Source organism: Apium graveolens, chromosome 6, assembly GCF_009905375.1.
Source record: "Apium graveolens cultivar Ventura chromosome 6, ASM990537v1, whole genome shotgun sequence".
In the NCBI taxonomy this organism is placed as follows: Eukaryota; Viridiplantae; Streptophyta; class Magnoliopsida; order Apiales; family Apiaceae; genus Apium; species Apium graveolens.
The window spans coordinates 24,818,034-24,836,976 of record NC_133652.1 but is presented as its reverse complement, the minus strand read 5'-3'; the positions used below and the strand labels follow the sequence as shown (position 1 = coordinate 24,836,976).

At 33.4% G+C, this 18,943-nt stretch overlaps 1 pseudogene; it reads left to right on the top strand.

Moving 5' to 3' along the window:
* Positions 1-5,707: 5,707 nt before the first annotated feature.
* Positions 5,708-7,490, top strand: LOC141664794 (uncharacterized; annotated as a pseudogene).
* The last annotated feature ends 11,453 nt before the right edge of the window (positions 7,491-18,943 follow it).

Here is an 18,943-nt window from a genome sequence, read left to right as displayed (position 1 = left end):
GGATATATAGTAGAGTCGATGCGTAATGTATTATGTATGAATATTGAATAGACCAGGTCATGTCTGTCACGTGTGACATCAGAATACAGAGGGAAAATAATAAAGGAAACAAGTGGATTAATTAATAATTAGAAATAGTCTTTCATTTCAATTGGTCTTATCAGGTTGACTTCAACCATGGCGACTCATTGTGCAAATTGCCTGTTTTTTTTTTCATTTTGTTTATTATTATTTTTTTGTTATACTTTGCCAACTAATGATTCGAGACAGGCGGGCAAGAGGGATTAATTGGCTGTGCATTATTTTAGAATTTAAAAATGTGAAAATATCTTTAGGAATCCTGCCTTATTTATTTGCGTTGTCTTTTCTTTTGTTCATTTTTTAATATTTTTACTCTTCCTTATCTTACGCTGTGTATATTACGGAACATATTTTACTTCACATCTAAAATAGATTGATTTCTAAACGTGGAGAACTGGGAATTATAAAATGTTTAATTTCTTATTTTAGTTGGAGATTAGGAGTTCTACATTACCAAATACCTTTTGCAATCGCATAAATTTTCAGAAAACAATTTTTTTAAAAATATATATATATATATATTTAAAACTTTTTTAAAACATATAAAATATTATTCACCAAATTGTATCTTATAAAAAATATGTAAATTAAATTATAAAATGTTAACTTTGAAAGTGGTTCTAGTTGGAATTCGAGACTTGTGTATATTCCCTACTTCAAGAATAAGAGTGATTATAATTTTTAACACATATTTTGAAGTGTAAAAAATAATTATTTTACATATTATTTTTTTTTAAAAAATTCCTTTTGAAATGAAAACATAAATGTTTAAATTATATTTACATTTTTTAGAAAAAACAAATATGATGCCCCTCTTAAGATGATTCTTAAATTTAGATAGAGGGTAGAGTACTGATTTTTTTTGCCATATGTGTAATATCCTGTATTTTTTAAAATTAGATTAATAATAGAACAATAGAATAAAAAAAAGATTAAAATTAGATAAGAACTAAGATTTAAAATTGAATTAGATTTATGGGCTTACAATTTGGATATGGATAGCTTGGTTAAGATATAGGGTTTTGTACACCGTCTTCGTCGTTTTTATTGATAAAATTCGCAGGGCTCTTCTCGGCATAAAAATCAGCAATCTTGTAAAATTCGTAGAAAATTCATTGTAAGTCGGAATTCAGTGGTTCTGGACTTTTCGGAAAGTTATTTTCGTTCTCTACAAATTTCGTGCTTCGTGTTTTTCAAGAAAACTTCGTTTAGAGGGTCAAAAGGGTAAATTCAGATCTGATAAGAATTTGAGATAAGTTTCCGACCGATTTTGCTAGTGTTTTCAAAATTATGTGTTACGCGTGTATATTTAAATATCAAAACATGGGCTAAGTGATGATATATTTAAAAGTATTATGTGTTATAGTGTATATATATTGTTGTATATCTGTGGTGTCTAGACGATAATTTTGGATCTCTGATTTATGCTATTATTTGTGAAAATAGCGAATAAGAACTTAGGACCGTAGTCACCGGATTGTCGTGATAGTTTCTGACCGTGGTTATCGAATTGTAGTGACAGTTGTTTGAAAATTTAGGATCGTGATCATCAGGTTGTAATGGTTGTGGCATGAGTTATTGATTTTAAATTATTGTTGTTTATGTGATATGTGTATTGTGTGTATCTAATAAGAATAAGAATATGTATCGAAAGTGTTTATTTCGTATATTTTATCGTATAAATTATTGTATTTTGTTATATGTGTTCATGTTAATTGGCCAACTAGTTAGATCGATTGTTTTCTTACTGGGTTGTATAACTCATTACTTACAATTTCAGGTTTTATCTAAGAGTTGAACTTGGATAACATTGAAATTCGAATACTTAGATTTGGAGTAAATTGACTTTTGGATTTACACTTTTACCTGAACTTTCGTATTGTAATTTTTGAATTAAAAATATAATTTTATTTTACTTTCGATTTAGAATTAATAATCTAAAAGTACGGGGCTGTATATTATGGTCATAAACAAAGGTCAGTCCAGATGTAAAGAAAGAATAGGGAAAGGGATATATAAGCACTCACATCAGTCATCATTTCATATACCCCATATTTGTATCGAAATGTATTAGAGGATAAGCATAGGATATACAGATAAATTGATGCATACGGGTCTATTGTCTATTTACGAAATGGTCATCAATCAATTTACTAATTTAGCAAAAAAAAGAAATAGTCTCCAATGATGCAGTATATAATATATAGACAAAGATGTCATTACAATTACTATTATGCCTAACTCCCAACTGCTTTTGCTGACTTGCAAGTCACTGTCTTTTCTAAGATGGCCCAGACCAAATATCAAAAATTTTACTCTACAACAATATATTTATGTTTAACAATCACGTTCTATATATTAAGATTTTTTTATTAATCGGAAGCTTATGTATCTATATCATATTTGAACGAGTCCATGTACCTGTGTTTTTACTATGCATGTGTATATATGTCATACAATACAAAGCTCACATGAACTTCCACTTTCATGTTTAATACTCCCTCAGTCCCAAAATATTTTACCTATTTTAACTTTTTATATTGTTCATGATAAGCGATTGCTTACTAATTTACGTTTAATTTATAAGATCAAACATAGTCATGAGTGATTTTGTTGGATTCGTATTTATGAGTATTTTAATACAATGAAATTTTTAAATTTAATACTAATACCAAATTAAAGATATTAACAATCAAAAGTTTATATTGAGAAAATATTTTGAAGGAAGGAGAGATTAAATTATTTGTAAAGTTTTATAGCTAGCTGCGGCCTGCGGGCTGCGAGACACCCTAAATATGCCACAAACATGTCAGTACCCCACCTGACTAATTTGGTCATTTAACAGTAAGAATAATTTGTGCTTTTAAATTATCACAGATTCCCATGATTAGCTCCCTAATCATCATTAAACAGAGGACATGGTGTTCTAGACGGGGCCGTGTTTTAGGGGTACTATTATTATTTAGTGCTGCAATTCAGCTGTCTTATACATCTACCATCTTTTAGGAGTACTTTTTAAGGTTCACAATGTTTGATAAGTTAATAGTTTATGTGATAAACATATTTTATTTTATGAGAGATGATCATTATGTTGTCATTTTTATCTGGCATGGGCCTGGTTTATCTGCCTAATATTCCTTGACAATGGCACCGCTTTGATTACCTGTTTCAAACAGGTGCCAATTAAGCTTAGGTTTAGTATAAAAATAAAGCTTAAATCTGCCCAGGGGATTATGGGAATCCGAGGGAATTAAGGGGAAGGATTCTATTATCATAGTATAAGAAGTATAAGATGCGTGTATTAAAATGGAAAAAACTATGAGTTGGAACCAGTTTGACAGATCAGGCGGTTCTGTTCCACCTTGACTTCTAGAAATTTTTATGTCAATAAAGTACTGCCATTTAATTCTTCCGCGTATTTTGTATCAGCACCCCCCTTTAGGCTCTAATCCAGATTAGGTTGTTATAATTTTACTAGCTTAGATCCGTTTTCGTTTATATTTAAAAATTTTATTTATCCCGTTATATTATAATTTTAAAATATTTATATAAATATATAATAATTATAAATTTACAATCTAAATAACAGGATAACCCGTGGTCATAATTTAGTAGAATATAAATACTATATATAATAGTTTAACAATTTAATAGTTTAACGGATATATAAAACTATATATTTATATATTTTAATAATAGGATAAACTGTGGTTGTAGTTTAGTAGGACTATGTGTGTAGTAGTTTAGTGGATATATATAACACTATTTACTCCCTCCCTCCCAATTGTTATCGTTGCTAAAAGATTGTGCACGCATTTTAAGATAAATAAAAAGTATTGTTTTATAATTTTTTTTTAAAAATTTCTTTTTCTAAATAAAAGTTTAAACATTCTATTTTTATTCAGAAAAATAAAATTTTGAAAAAAAGTTTCAGAACTATACTTTATATTCATCTTAAAATGTGTGTCAGACACTCTCTTATAAATAATAACAATTGGCTGGGACTGGGACTGAGGGAGTACTATAACGGTTGAAACAAATTAAATTATATCTCATTCCGGTTATTATAGTATAATATAGATAATATAGATAGTATAAATAGATAAATTTTTAATTTATTTGATAGACCATATTTTGAATACATTAAATTAAATTCGATTTTAACTTGCTCAGTATGTACAAAATATATGCAACTGATCTTCTTAAATTATTTCTAAATACAAAGATAATAATTCAAGAAAGTGAAACTGATTTGAAAATCAGTGCTATACACTGTTTAATATATTAGTAAGCAGAAAATTTAAATTTAAAAATTAAATTATTAGTGGTAAATAACAAAATTATATGTTCATGAACATTTTTATACAAAAATATTATAAATTTTATATTTTGAATAAAACTACATAAACAATATACTACTAGTATGAACATATATATGTCTACCAGGCCTATTTCAAAAATGAGTTTTGGCAATATTTTGAGTAAAATTACATAAAAAATATATTACTAATATAAACGTATGTTTACCGGATCTTTTCCAAAAAATGACGTTTTAGCGGCTGAATCTTTTTCAACAATACATATTGACCTTTACACAAAGGCAACACAGTTTCTAATAATCTATATTATCTTAAAGGCTACTAATGCCCATTTAAAATTTATCCACTAAATTTACCCATAAATTTACCCATGACCCACTATTCATGACCCATTTAACTTTTTTACACATAAAACATTATATTATACACATATCCATGGATCTTTTAAGATTTAAATGCATTATAACCCATTTTAGAAACTAACCTAAATACAGCTAACCCACTCCCTGGTTGTAGGAACTGAATGGTACATTTGAATTACACGTGAAATCAATCTACTTTATCATCGCTCACAATCAAATTTCAAAATTCGAATTCTTATGTATCTTTTTGATTCTATAATACTCATCCACGCCTTCAATTCATTATCGTTTACTCATATTTTTTTGATTTGTGCAGATAAGAGACGATGATGAACCCTAAATCATTCAAACACTGTTAATTGAGGTGTATGTGTGTGTGTGTATATTTATTTATATATATGTTAGTTTGGAAAAACCTTCAAATTCATTATTTACCTAATTGTATTACAATACATATTTTTCTTTGATTAGTGCAGAAAGTGAATCAATTTATAGTACTGGTGAATGAACCGGACACCTGTTGGGTTTGGTTAAGTGTCATAAAAAAATAGAAAGGCCTCATCTTCTTCTTCACCTTTTATTGGTAATATTCGTTTGTGTGTGTTTATGTAGTTACAATTATTAAAATTAAAAAGGATTTCTTGGTATGAGAAAATAAAAGTGAATTTGACCAAATTTAATCATCAACGAATAATTTTAGTACATGTTCTTGAATTCTGATTATATGTGTATGGATAATGTATAGAAAATTTGGGTAAAGTTAAGACCTTAATTTTGAAGTTGTATGTATGGTTTAATAATTATTTTATTTGTGTATATCTTTCAGTTGTGTTTGTCTTACTATTTTGTAGTCAAAATATGGTGCAAGTATATGAATCAGTTAGTATTTGGTATTTGTTATAGATTGAGACCAAATTAGTGTATTTGTTCTTTGTTAAGAGAGGAATGAATTGTTCTAGAATTAAGTTGTTTGGAGATGATGGAAACTATCCAACAACACAGTTACATCTGGTGCGGAAACTGGCAGTCATATATCATTTCGTACTATCTTATGTCCCATTATTTTTCCTATTTTATATAATGCTTTGCTTCGTTTACTTCTCCAGACGGATCAAGATGACAGTCTAGCAGGGTCCAATTATAAAGGAAGTAGTGAGTATAGTTATGCTTCATCAGTAACAGATGATGATATGGGCGGAAGTAAGGCTCCTGGAGTTGTTGCCAAACTTATGGGATTGGATTCCTTGCCAACGTCTAACTTTTCCGAGGCCTACTCTACCCCATTCTTTGACTCGCGTTCTCTAAAAGATTCATACTACTATAGAAAGAGTGGGGAATTTCATGATGACCATCAAATTATGCACTCTGGAAATATGTTTAATAGGGTGCAGGAGCCTGTAAGGAATAACATAGATCCAAAGCTTCCAAAAACTCTAAACAGTCCATTTAAGAAGTTTCAAAGTGAAGTTTTGCCTCCAAAATCAGCTAAATCAATTCCACTCACTCACCATAAGCTTTTGTCTCCTATTAAATGTGGTGGATTCCATCCATCTAAGAATGCGATGCATATAATGGAAGCTGCTGCTAGGATTATTGAGTCAGGAAGCCAAGATGTGACAAAATCAAAAATGCCTCCAGTTGGGTCTTCACATCCCTTGAAAGTCAGGGATTTGAAAGAGAGAGCGGAAGCTGCTAAAAGACCATCAAAGCTTGATGAAACTTCTCAAAAACCAGCAGAATCGACTGCTGCTAAAAATATCAAGAAACAATCCACTAATAAGAGTTGGAATAGATCGATAGATACAAAGACATTTATAGCGTCCCCGGATTTAGAAGAAGGTTCAGTTGGCTCACGAAATAAGGGAAAATCTGTATCACTTGCAGTCCAAGCTAAGGCCAATGTTCAGAAAAAAGGACTAACCCCAAATTGCAGCCGAAATTCAGTTGCTCAGAAAGAACAGGGTGCATCAGTGTCAAACCAGATTTTTAAAAGTCAGCCAAGTGCGCAAAGAAGTTCACATAAGAAATCTCATACAAATAATTCTTCCTCCGTACTTAGGCAGAATAATCAAAAACAAAATTGCCAAGCTGAAAGAGAGAAGGTAGCTTCGAAATCACTGCCTTCTAATTCACAAGGTAAAAAGGTGATGTCCGGAGATTCTTCACTTGAGCGGCAAAGAAGCTCAAGTAAAAATTTCGGGAACAACAAAGTTGGTTCCAGAAAGATTGGGCGTGAGGTAACTGATGATGGTAAAGAACTCCCATATTCCAATACAAGTGTCACCAGGAAGAAAAGGTGTATAAATGGAGATTTTAACTTGCAGAAAGACCAGGCTGTTGTTGACAATGCAAGAAAGGGAAAGGCGATTCAATTTAATGGAGTGATGGACAGTAAATTTAGCTGGGCTGAAGAAAGCAAAAGAAATGGAATGGATGTTGTTTCTTTTACATTTACAACTCCAATGGGACGATCTTCTCCCGTTCCTGAGACCTCTAGGGATGTTTAGCAGATTTCCAAGGTAAAAAGGTATTTTTTAACTCAGGTGGTACTAATGGTGTAAGGTCATCATCATTGGGATGTAATGTGATATAAGGTGATGCTTTGAGTGCACTATTAGAGCAAAAGCTTAGAGAATTAACTCTAGGGGTGGAGTCTTCTCGCCATAAAGAAGAGAAAAGAAATAGTTATTTATCATCAGTTAAAGAGTGCATGGGTAAGAGAACTTGAGCGTGACATGAATGTTGAGTCTGGGGAGCACGGATTGGCTATTCATCATTTCAATGAACAAGATGAAAAGAAGCATCCAGAAACTATATTAGAAAAGTCTAATGAGTTGAACATGTGGGCTAGAGATCTCGAGGATGACTTAATTTCTGAAGCAGAAGAAACACATGAATCAAAGACTCATGTTTTAAGTTCAAATAACAAATTTAGAGCACATAGTACTGAAACTTCTGAACATGATAATAAGTCAGCCATAACACTGAATCATGATATGGGTAAGAAGTCAGGTACTCATGCATCAGATTGCCATGTTCAAGAACAGATTAAAAATGAAGAGGTCGGAGCAAGTAAAAAAATACGATGACAATGATTTGTGGGTGAGTATAATTGAGGATGATGCTGTATTTGAGTAGAACATCACCTGTTGCAATTGCAAGGCGGGCGTTCTACAGAATCAGGTTCTACAGCTTCACTGTTTTAAATCCTTTAATTCTTTGGCACTTTGACCGGTTTCTATGTTATGAATGTTGCGCTCTCAAGGATGTGAATTCCATTGAAAGTGCGCACTCTAGGTATTTGATATGCAAGTAATTTGTCTCACTCTATGATTGGAACAGAGTACTTAACACAACAATCTGGAATGGACGACAAAGCAGCTTATAGAGATATGGATTCGACTGGCTTTGGTATATCTGTTTTCTGTGTAAAACATAAAGATAACTGTGTATTCCATTAGGTATCCAAAATCAACCTATTTTACTTTGCAAGAAATTGGAGTTCTATTGTATTAACATAATTGTCTCTTTTAACCATTTTTTTAGGGGTTAAACTGTTAGTGTAGGTGCCCTAGAGGCAATACATTATTCTTTTATAATCTTTATGTCAGTTGATTATTCAATAAATGTATTTATTATGACCTTAATTACTGCGATATTTTGTTAGCATAATAAATGTCCTTAGAATCATGATACAAATTGTGTAGTTTAAGTACATGACTTGAACTTGAGATTATATAATATATCATATTCTTAAAGGTCCCTAGTCGAGTATTATTATATAGGACAATAATAATACATAGATAGACTAGTATGTTGTTTGACAAAATAACCACATCTCATTGGTTATAAGTATGGGGATACTAAAGTCAATACATAGGTACATGTGAGAGTACATGGTACTGGACAGACCCACAGTGAGATTCTTCATGTTTAATAAAGTCATAAGAAAGACTCACAGTGATAATGGTGTAACGATCCTTTGACTTGAAATCATTATATTTCTATACGAGGATTAATATACTTTGACTACATTAAAAGTTACTTTTGATCGGGTGATGATAAAAGTGGACATCAGGTATATCATGAGTCGTATGAGAAATATGAATGATAGATAAAGGATTTAACCCTCCTATAATTAGGAGAGATATTATTGGCCTCTTGATTGAGTGAGATTATAAAAGCATGGCCATGCTCAAATAATGATTTGTCTCGATAATCTACTCATGGATCAAGTAAACCCGGATTAAATGTTGAAGAGGATGACTAAATACATGCCTCGAGTTTAATCTATAATATGTATGGTTAAAGGGATTATATTACACGAAAAATATTAATCACGAAAGGTTTTATCTAATCACGATTTAATTATTGTTTAATTAGGTAACAATGATGTATTACTAGATACCGCTCATTGTTTATAATTTTATTAGAGAATAAAATTATTGTCAATTAAATAATAGCCTATAGGGTCGCACAAATAGAGCACTTAATGGAATAGTTAATTTAAATTATAGATTTAAATTAATTGATGATTATTTGAATTTTATTATAATTAAGTAAGACTTAATTGAGATAATATAAATTCGAATTAAAAGGAATGTTTTTGCCTATAATAATTAAGTATGACTTAGTTATTAATTAAATAATAGAAATTCGTTTTTATTATTTAATCCAATACCTACTAGGGTTGGGTTTTGCTATTATGGGCCTTTTTAATCAGCCATTATAAATAGATAATGATAGGTTAAAGAGGCTTGTACGTTTTTAAGAAAAAAACCCTAGCAGCAAAGAGAGGCAGAGGCAATTCAGATCGTCAAGAAGGAGGCTAGTACATCCATTCCGTAGTCAAGTTCGTGAGACGTTCTTGAAGGTGCTCGTGTGGATACCATAGAGGTGTTTCTCCGAGAGGTAGACACAAAGCGTGATAGCTAGGATCTCCGTTGAGTTCGTGAAAGTTAAGCTCTTGAAAGGTATGATTCGTTATCTCCATAATCTGCCCATAATTATACATGGATCCTGTTTTGGGTTTCGAAATTTTTGTTTTATTTACGTTTATCCGCTGCGTTTTATGCCTTCGGAACCCAACAATGGCATCAGAGCTACGTGTATAAGGGGCTGATTTGGTTACGTGTTTACTGTATTTTTACAAGTATGCATGTGTGATGAGTCTGCCATGATAACAGTTATGTTATATGAGTCTGCCATGATAACAGTTATGTTATATGAATGATATGATGAATCTGTTAATGATCTATATGATGATACTAGTATGTTTAAGATCTGCCATAACTCATATGTATGCGATCTCTTAAAATATGTATACTGATACATGTTTTTGGTAACTGGGATATGGATCGTGTGTATACTGATACATGCTTCTGGAATTGTATTCTGATACATGTTTTGCTTGTATTCTGATACTTGATTTTGCAAAAATTTCCGCCATCGATCCGCGTGCTTAGGGTTTTGTTTTTAATTTGTGCTTATGACATATGCTTTACTTATTTATTATTCTTGATTGGATCATGATAAGTGATAAATAGTATGTCATCTTTATATGATATATCATGTTCTTTAATGGTTACTTGAGCATGGTGCATAGTTATGGCCTTAAGACCTTAGTTGTAATGGTTTATTCTTTTGGTTTGTAATAAATACGACTTGCATGTCGTTTTCTATTTGTAGTTGTTTTATCTCGAATGTAACTCGAATTCTTTTGTAAGTTCATTAGTATAATTCTTAATGTAACATCCAAGAAGGATAAGGGAAAGAGGAGGCATCCTACGGAGGCCAAGGAGACAATGGAAGCAATAGAGAAGACATATGTAATAGTTATTTTTACACCATAGACTGACCTTGATCTTTTCATTAGCCTGAAAAGATCACATAGGATTGGGCCATAACTATTGCACGTTTACTTTACGCACTTTTCATATGATGTATAAATAGTATGTGTAGAGTAGAAAATGCATGTTTCAATTAGATTAATGATGCATGTATATATTAGATACATCACCCATGCCATGCCTTTAAACAAGATAAAATCTGTAACGACTCAAGATTTAAAATTAACAAACGATCATGAGATTCTCGTGTTTATGAAACACGGAATAAAATACGAATTTTCTTTATTTCTGACACGGGGCGATTTTGTCAACAACGGGTTCATAGAACTTGTAAGGCTGTGGGTTTTAAGCGAGACCGATGTGACTCCTCCACTACCTGGAAATCAAACCATTGACGAGTATTGATTTGAAGTATTTTATTCAAGGAAAAATTGGGAATCTCTTTATGATGGGATCATGATCGTTCTAAATTAAAAATCCCTAAGTAAAAATATTAAGTTTTAATCAGATGCTTTCCAATGAATGAACACTCATTAAATCCTAGATCGATAAGGGGAAGGGCTGTCAGTGGCAGGGGACTCCTATCTATCATGGTGAAATGCGACGAATATAAACGGTTATATTCGGATGTTGTATCATTGGGTCTAACTTAACTGAGTCATCATAATAAGGTGAATATAAACGGTTATATTCAACTATTATGAACTTAGAAGCATAGAGTTTGGTTAAAAATCTATTAGATTGATAAGATTAATTGTTATTCACCAAATTATCCAAGAATTATATATGATATAATTGACAACTGTTGTCTACCTATGTTAGATATATTTGATAATGTCATGGCTAATATGTTTTATGTTTAGATTTCAGATCTTATTTGAACAGAATAAATCAGTACTTAACTGATCAGTACTTATACTGGAAGTCAGAACTTAAGGGATATCAGTACTTATGTTATCAGGAGATAAGCATCAGGAGATAGATATCGGAACTTAAGTGCTGAAGGACGATCAGATAAGGACAGTAGCTGATTGAAGTTAAGAAGATCAAGATAAACATAAGAAGAGATATGCATGAAGAAGGAATTCCGTAAAGAATGGAATACTTGGAATAGAAGATATCTGATTGATATATATTAGGAAGCAGAATTATATTCCATATCAATTAGCGATTATTTTGTAACTGTGTAGTATATAAACACAGACATAGGGTTTACACTATAAGTGTTATCATTATCGAGAATATTATTTACTATAACCCTAGCAGCTCTCGTGATATTTTGTTCATCACTGAGAGATAACAGTTCCAGATTGTAACAGAGTTTATTATTTCAATAAAGTTTGTTTTCTGTTACATAAGTTCTTGAAGTTTGATTTGATTGTAATAAACACTGTATTCACCCCCTCTACAGTGAAAGTGTGACCTAACAACCTAAATAATCATGTTTTAAGGATACCAGTGGTTGACTTAGAACATGACGAAATATGGATCTTGGCTCACTAGAAAGATTTATGGGATATACTTTCCGAATTAATAGTTAGGGCTATTAATTTGATAAAAAATAGTGGGAGATATATTATGAATATATCATAATCATATGAACATAAATTTTAACTCAGACAATCTAATGTTTATTTTGCGCTTTTATTATTGTAGATACTGAGTAATGGCAAACAACACAAACACACTGTCCGTACGTTCAATCCTTGAGAAGGACAAGCTGACAGGAGGAAACAACTTCCTAGACTGGCAAAGGAATTTGAGGATTGTCCTCAGGCAGGAGCGCAAGCTTCATGTCATTGATATTCCTCCTCCAGGCCCCCTTCCTGAGGGTGCTACTGCTGATGAACGAGCAGCACGCACAAGGGATGAGAATGATGCAAATGATGTTGCATGTCTTATGTTGGCAACTATGAGTGCTGAGCTTCAAAGACAACATGTGCATATGGATGCATATACTATCAATGAGCACTTGCAAAGCATGTTTGCAAGCCAAACTCGTCAAGAAAGGTTCAACACGAGTAAGTCACTTTTCAATTGCAAACAAGGGACGAGTGAACCAGTTGGCCCACATGTTCTGAAGATGATTGGTTACATTGAGTACCTTGAAACTTTGGGTTTCCCGATTGGTCCGGAAACTGGTATTGACCTAATCATGAATTCTTTGAACAACAAATTCACTCAGTTTGTTGTGAACCACAATATGAATGAATTTGACAAAACACCTACTGAATTATTGCATATGTTGAGAACATATGAGACCAACATGAAGTCAGCTGAACCTGCTCCCATACTGATGGTGGGAAATAAAGGTAAGGCCAAAGGGAAGGGCAAATGGAAGGGTAAGAAGAAGATTGGATCTGATTCTACACCCAAGGCAAAGTCAGGTCCCAAACAGGCTTTAAAGCCTAAAGGTGGTGTGGCCAAGGGTGAATATCACTACTGTAAGAAAGATGGTCACTGGAAGAGAAACTGTCCAATTTACTTGGAGGATCTGAAGAAAAAGAAAGCAGTTCAGATTTCTGGATCAGGTATTTATGTTATAGAAGTCAATTTGTCTATTTCTACATCTTGGGTATTTGATACTGGGTGTGCTTCTCACATTTGTATAAATGTGTAGGGCCTGCAGAGAAGTAGAACTTTGGCTAAGGGAGAAGTGGACCTAAGAGTAGGCAATGGAGCAAAAGTTGCTGCTTTAGCTGTAGGGACTTATTATTTATCTATGCCATCTGGGCTTGTTTTAGAACTAGAAGACTGTTTTTACGTGCCTGCGATTCGCAGAAACATTATTTCTGTTTCTTGTTTGGACAAGAAAGGTTTTTCGTTTACAATAAAGAACAACAATTGCTCTTTTGCTTTGAATGATTTAACCTATGGTGTTGCGCGTTTATTTAATGGTTTATATGTTCTTGATTTAGATAACCCTGTCTGTAATATAGAAAACAAACGACTTAAAATGAATGACTCAAATCAAACATACCTCTGGCATTGTCGTCTAGGCCACATAAATGAGAAACGCATATCCAAATTACATAAGGATGGATACTTGGATAAGTTTGATTTTGAATCATACCAAGAATGCGAATCTTGTTTGCTTGGTAAGATGACTAAAGCCCCTTTCACTGGTAAGGGTCAAAGGGCCACTAAACGTCTGGAGCTAATACATAGTGATGTATGTGGCCCAATGCGTGTAATGGCTAGAGGAGGCTTCTACTACTTCATAACATTTACTGATGATTTCAGTAGATATGGATATGTATATCTTATGAAGAATAAATCCGATTCTTTTGAAAAATTTAAAGAATACAAGGTTGAAGTAGAGAAGCAAATTGGCGGAGATGCAAGTATTAAGATCTTACGATCCGATCGTGGGGTTGAATACTTAAGCACCGAATTTAGAGAGTATTTGAAAGAGTGTGGTATTGTATCACAACTCACTCCGCCAGGAACACCTCAATGGAATGGAGTTTCAGAGAGGAGAAATCGCACCTTGTTGGACATGGTGCGATCGATGATGAGTCATGCAGATCTTCCAATTAGTTTTTGGGGTTACGCTCTAGAAACAACGGCTTTCATACTTAACCGTGTTCCTACTAAGAAGGTTCAAAAGACTCCATATGAGATATGGAAGGAGAAACGGTCAGGCATGAACTTTATGAAAGTTTGGGGATGTAAGGCGTTTGTGAAACGTCAAGAATCTGACAAGCTTGGACCTAAATCCGAAGAGTGCATTTTTGTAGGATACCCTAATGAAACAAAGGCGTATTATTTTTATAGTCCTTCTGAGCAGAAAGTGTTTATTGCTCGAGATGCTGTCTTCATGGAAAGAGATTTTGTTTCCAAAAGAAACAGTGGGAGAACTATAGATCTCGATGAAGATCGAGAACCGCAAAATAGCATTGAACCTGAAGTGGAACAAGAGCAGAATAATGATAATGCTCAACAAACACAGGTTGTTCGTAGATCTGGTAGATTTTGCCATGAGCCAGAGAGATATGGATTTCTCATGACTCAGTGTGGTGATTTGATGCTCATAGATGAAGATGAGCCTCTCACATACCAAGATGCTATGAACAGTCCAGACTCTAAGAGATGGCTTGAAGCCATGAAATCCGAGATAGATTCCATGTACGAAAACCAAGTATGGACTTTGGTTGATCCACCTGAAGGGGTAAAACCCATAGGGTGCAAATGGGTTTTTAAGAAGAAAAAGGGCATGGATGGAAATGTTCAGACCTATAAAGCTAGGCTGGTTGCAAAAGGTTTCAAACAAATTCATGGTATTGACTATGATGAAACTTTCTCACCAGTGGCTATGGTCAAGTCTATAAGGATTTTACTTGCCATTGCAGCATTCCATGATTATGAAATCTGGCAAATGGATGTCAAAACAGCCTTCCTTAATGGAAGCCTTGAAGAGGATGTGTACATGACACAACCTGAGGGTTTTGTCGATCCAAGGAATGCTGGCAAGGTATGTAAATTGCGTCGATCCATTTATGGATTGAAGCAATCCTCTAGGAGATGGAATATCCATTTTGATGAAATAGTCACAGAGTATGGCTTTGTTCAAAACGAAGATGAACCGTGTGTTTACAAGAAGGTTAGTGGGAGCTATGTGGCATTCATAGTACTATATGTTGATGATATACTACTAATGGGGAATGACATACCTTCTCTAAAGGCTGTTAAGACTTGGTTAGGGAGTAATTTCTCCATTAAAGACTTAGGAGAGGCATCCTACATTCTAGGAATGAGGATCTATAGAGAAAGATCTAGAAGGATGATCGGTCTAAGTCAGAGCACATACATTGATAAGGTTTTGCATCGTTTTGGAATGCAAAATGCAAAAAGGGGATATGTCCCCGTGTCTCAAGGGATAACGATCTCTAAGGACCAGTGTCCGAAATCATTGGATGAGAAGGACCACATGAATAAAGTTCCATATGCTTCAGCAATTGGATCTATCATGTATGCAATGGTATGTACTCGCCCAGATGTCTCGTATGCTTTGAGCATGACGAGCAGATACCAGTCTAATCCGGGTGAAGGTCATTGGACGACAGTTAAGAATATTCTTAAGTACCTGAAAAGAACTAAAGATTCATTCTTGGTGTATGGAGGAGAAGAGAAACTCGTTGTAAAAGGTTACACCGATGCAAGTTTCCAAACAGACAGAGATGATACTGTATCACAGTCTGGTTTTGTGTTTTGTCTAAACGGAGGTGCTGTAAGCTGGAAGAGTTCAAAGCAAGAAACAATAGCTGATTCTACAATGGAGGCTGAGTACATTGCAGCTTGTGAAGCAGCTAAGGAGGCCGTTTGGATTCGAAAGTTCATTTCTGATTTGGGAGTGGTTCCATCGATCGCAGATCCCATTGATCTATACTGCGATAATAATGGAGCCATTGCACAGGCTAAAGAACCTAGATCACACTCCCGGGCTAAACATATACTCAGGAGATTTCACCTTATTCGAGAGATTAATGAAAGGGGTGATATACACATATGTAAAGTGCACACAAATGATAACATTGCAGACCCACTGACCAAAGGCTTATCGCAGCAGAAGCACGATGGTCACACTAATTCCATGGGTATTAGATATATGGGTGATTGGCTCTAGTGCAAGTGGGAGATTGTTAGTGTAGGTGCCCTCGAGGCAATACATTATTCTTTTATAATCTTTATGTCAGTTGATCATTCAATAAATGTATTTATTATGACCTTAATTACTGCGATATTTTGTTAGCATAATAAATGTCCTTAGAATCATGATACAAATTGTATAGTTTAAGTACATGACTTGAACTTGAGATTATATAATATATCATATTCTTAAAGGTCCCTAGTCAAGTATTATTATATAGGACAATAATAATACATAGATAGACTAGTATGTTGTTTGACAAAATAACCACATCTCATTGGTTATAAGTATGGGGATACTAAAGTCAATACATAGGTACATGTGAGAGTACATGGTACTGGACAGACCCACAGTGAGATTCTTCATGTTTAATAAAGTCATAAGAAAGACTCACAGTGATAATGGTGTAAGGATTTAACCCTCCTATAATTATGAGAGATATTATTGGCCTCTTGATTGAGTGAGATTATAAAAGCATGGCCATGCTCAAATAATGATTTGTCTCGATAATCTACTCATGAATCAAGTAAACCCGGATTAAATGTTGAAGAGGATGACTAAATACATGCCTCGAGTTTAATCTATAATATGTATGGTTAAAGGGATTATATTACACGAAAAATATTAATCACGAAAGGTTTTATCTAATCACGATTTAATTATTGTTTAATTGGGTAACAATGATGTATTACTAGCTACCGCTCATTATTTATAATTTTATTAGAGAATAAAATTATTGTCAATTAAATAATAGCCTATAGGGTCGCACAAATAGAGCACTTAATGGAATAGTTAATTTAAATTAATTGATGATTATTTGAATTTTATTATAATTAAGTAAGACTTAATTGAGATAATATAAATTCGAATTAAAAGGAATGTTTTTGCCCATAATAATTAAGTATGACTTAGTTATTAATTAAATAATAGAAATTCGTTTTTATTATTTAATCCAATACCTACTAGGGTTGGGCTTTGCTATTATGGGCCTTTTTAATCAGCCATTATAAATAGATAATGATAGGTTAAAGAGGCTTGTACGTTTTTAAGAAAAAAACCCTAGCAGCAAAGAGAGGCAGAGGCAATTCAGATCGTCAAGAAGGAGGCTAGTACATCCATTCCGTAGTCAAGTTCGTGAGACGTTCTTGAAGGTGCTCGTGTGGATACCATAGAGGTGTTTCTCCGAGAGGTAGACACAAAGCGTGATAGCTAGGATCTCCGTTGAGTTCGTGAAAGTTAAGCTCTTGAAAGGTATGATTCATTATCTCCATAATCTGCCCATAATTATACATGGATCCTGTTTTGGGTTTTGAAATTTTTGTTTTATTTACGTTTATCCGCTGCGTTTTATGCCTTCGGAACCCAACATAAACGACTTCCTCTCGGACCATTGTCGCCATCATCAACACACAGTGGTTTGTAATTTTTTTGTGGCTTATATGCGCTTAATTGTTGTGATAACTATAAAGACAACTGTGTATTCCATTAGGTATCCAGAAAAGACATACTCATACACCTGATAGTGGTACCAAAGCTGCGAAATTCGCTTCGCCTACATGGTTAAATGAAAACATAAATCCTAATGTCGTGTGTTCGCCTAAATTTGGTATGTTTTCCTAATTGTGATTGTGCTGTAAACTACCATTAACCGTAATATGCAGACTCATTAGGATTTAATTATATAAACTGGAATTTTTCTCTGCTATCATGTTTTGAAATAATTTTTTAAGTATATTGTTTAACTTTATGTAACACCCCCAAATCCGGGGTCGGGGATCCGGGTTGTCACGAGTTCCATTTCCCTTAATAACACCCAATCTTAATAAATAATCAACTACTCTGTACTGTGACCCCACAATAAACACACACACCACAAGTTATAGTCTCAGATATGAACACTCAAAAATAACACAAGTCCTTATATTCCACAATTATAAACCGTTACACCTTAAAAAGGTTCTGAATAAATTTACATATTCCTTGCCATTATTACAATTCATATTATACATAAGTCTGGTTCATCAATAGTTGAAAACCTAGCCTATTGGTAGCTCCTACCTCAGCTACGGCGGCATCAACGCTTCCAGAAGACTGCGGAACGTTTTCTAACCGCTTGCGAATCGGGAGCTTGGTCCTGTTCATCTTTTCTATCTGTTGTTGTGTGATGAAATAAGAAAGCAAGGGTGAGCAGCAAGCCCACCAAAATAATATGTATAATGATTAACAATATATGAGCCTTCTCATAGTACTCATGAAAGTCTTGGTTAAAAGAAATGAACCAAGTTTGATATCTTAATGCGATGAAGTCGCAAAATATTCAGTATATATACATATATACTTTTCAAAATCTTGGAAGTCCTCTTCCATGCATAATATACACAGAGTTCCAGTTTATAACTGTATAAAAATATTGTTGCAAGGTGATCTCATATATCTACCCTTGTCTCAACATTTTTCTGAAAATCTTTGATATGCATAAGATAATCATTAACTAGATATAAGTTGAAAATATGAAGTTACAAGATACCCCAATATACTTATATCTTTTCCAAATATTACTTGAACTACCACCGTTCAGGTTATAATCAGTTCAAAAGTTCATCACATAGATGAGACTACAAGACAAGATTTGAATAGATTCAATCTTTGAATATCATTATAAATAATGAAGTTACGAGATAC